Below are 2767 nucleotides of genomic sequence, written 5' to 3' on the forward strand. Positions count from 1 at the left end.
CTTCATTCTTTTTTTAAAGAAAAGCTTGTGCAGCCAAATTTCACCAGAGCTCTTGTTTCCAAAGAATTATACACACAGGAGAAAAAAAGTTCTGTAATTGGTATTTTTTCCTCTTATGAATTAGAAAGTTAAAACGTTAGATTTTGTTTATAGCTGCTGGAGAGAACTGGGCAGTGGTTCATTTTTTCTTAAGGCATGCATTAAGATAGACCAGGCGAACTGTCTTTTCTGAGCTTATGGTTCAATGTATACCCTAAAAATAAGAAAAATCTAGAAGTTTTTATGGCAACCAGATGTCTCATAACTAAATTTCAAACTAAACATTCTTCTCTGCTCCTTTTGACATGAAATAATTTTTGCCTAACACTTTCTTTAAGGTTTCATTCTCAGGAGGAGTCCTGTGGACGCCAAGCTCCTATTAATCTACCTGCGTTGTACGTAGAGGCACATCATGTCTTATAAAATGTATAACCAAATACCATGGATTGGTAGCTATGGGCCAGCTCCCCATGGTGGCAGGTGCTGTACATACATAACACAAAAGGAAGAAGATCCTCTCCCCTAATCAGAAGTAGAGAGACAGCAGTCAGTCACAGGAAGGCAGAGACGCACCAGGAAACCATGAGAAGTGTGGCAGGATGTCTCCAACTATGGACATTTACATAGACATGTTTTTTGGAGGGGGTGCCTTCATGTTTTCCAGCACTGACTTTCAGCAGCTGCTCCGGGCGGGGAAGGTCTGTAGCCCTGCATTGTCTCACGGATAGCCCAGGGCATCCCAAACCCCTGCAGTTTAGTGAGATGACTCCCACAACGTGTATCTTACCAGTGTCTTGTATCTCTGGCCCCCTGTCTGCTGTAAACATTTCTGTCAGTGCCCTATCTTCTATTGAATTTGTGTCTGGAGATCAGAGTCCTCCTTTAGTCAGTCAGAATTTATCCACGGTCACTGTAAATAAGAAATTGGGGAAAACATACAAAGAAGGAAACAATTATGCTAATATTTATTCCTTCTTCCCACTGAGACTCTTGAAAACAGCAGTGTGATACAGGAAGACTGACACACTTGAGACAAAGCAGGGAAGGGACATACACAGAGTTGTTCAGTGAAGAGTTTGCAGTCATCTAGAAGGGACTGTGCTTTGTCAGAAGAGTAAAAGTGATCAAGAGGTTTTGTTCGGTGTGGTTGCCTATTACAGTCAGGAAGATCAGTGAGAGGAAAGCTGGGAAGGCCCCGGAGCACCCATGGCAGTTGCAACAGAAGAGGCTGTATGCCCATGGAAAGCAAGAGCCCACCTGGACCACTGCTGCAGCTCTGACTCCCACTACAAAACCAACCCTCACAATGTTTTCATCCCCTGCAAGACACTGGCCAACTCCTCCACCCATGCAAACAGCAGAGCTGTAGAGGGCAATGCTTCCAGAGCAGCGGGACCACGCATCTCCGCTACGTGAGTAGACGCAGAGTCTAGGTACGGAAGGGATCTGTGGTTAGTATGGTACTGCTGATGGAGCCTTACGTGTTAGCTGCTGCCTACTTGATACTCCAGGTATCTTCCTCCCTGTTTCCTGGTGGCCCAAGAGCAGCTGAACCGGTGTCACCAGCCTTAGCTTCCCCTGACACCAGCTGTATTCTCTAGCTGTGTTTCTGCTGGAGATATTTGCCCTCTACCCCTGGGGGGACCTCTCCCTCAGGTTGTAATCCTCCTCTAATCACCCATAATTGAGAAAGACTTGTCTGAGTCGTCAATGATTTTTGTAGTGCTTGCTTTTTCCAACCATCTGTTAAAACCTTTCTGCAGTCCCAGATGGTGCTGGTGCTAGGCCCAAGTAAATGCAAATTACGCACATCATGCCTAAGAACATAAGATCTTGTTACATCTCAGCTCCTCGCGTAGGGTCTGTGTAGGGGCAGAGCTTTTGCTGTGCTTCAAGCTCTCCTGGTCCTTTGTAAGGGTAGCAGCAGGGTGAAGAGGTCAGCAGAAGGCAGCAAATAAATTGATTCCTGTGAAATTTGTATTTCCTTTTTGGGGTAATGGCGATCAGCTGGGAATTTTGGCAAAACCTTTTGTGGATTTTTCTTGCGGAGTTAAAACACACTGCAGGATTTTTGCCTTCTTGGCTCCAGTTTCCCTCTTCTCCTGCCAGATATCATTATAAGGATTCAAGAAGGACGAGTAATTAAAACCCATGCAAAGAATGTGTCTGACAATGAAATTCAAATATCTGCCTGATGAGGCAACATAGGTGACAGACTACAGAGCTCCCGGAGCATCCGCTTGTGCCCTGCGATGGCAGGAGGGACCCTGGGGGTTCACCCCATGCCTGGGGACCCTCAGAGAAACATAGAATTGCTTTGGTTGGAAAAGACCTTTAAGATCAAGTCCAACCTTTAACCAAACCCTGCCATCCTAGATGACCTCTAGGGGTCCCTTCCAACCCAAAACATTCTATGATTCTATGATTAATCCCACCACTAAACCATGTCCCTAAGAAGGGACCTTCCACGCTGGGGACCCAGACGTTGGGGACCAAGAGCCTGGTGCCCTCGAGGCCGCAAGGGTGCCACCGATGCACCCTGAAACCTCCTTGCTCCAGCCCTGGGGCGGCCCTGGGGTGAGGGGCTGGCGGCCCCTGAGACCCCCACAGAGCCGGGACACCCTGAATAGCAACAAGGATGAGGAAAAAAAATAATGGTTTTCCTCAGGAAATAAAAGAAAATAGGAGTATAAGGGGAAAAAACAGGGGGTGACACCCCAGAGGGTGC

Source organism: Egretta garzetta, unplaced genomic scaffold, assembly GCF_000687185.1.
Source record: "Egretta garzetta isolate BGI_Z169 unplaced genomic scaffold, ASM68718v1 scaffold286, whole genome shotgun sequence".
NCBI classification, from domain to species: domain Eukaryota; kingdom Metazoa; phylum Chordata; class Aves; order Pelecaniformes; family Ardeidae; genus Egretta; species Egretta garzetta.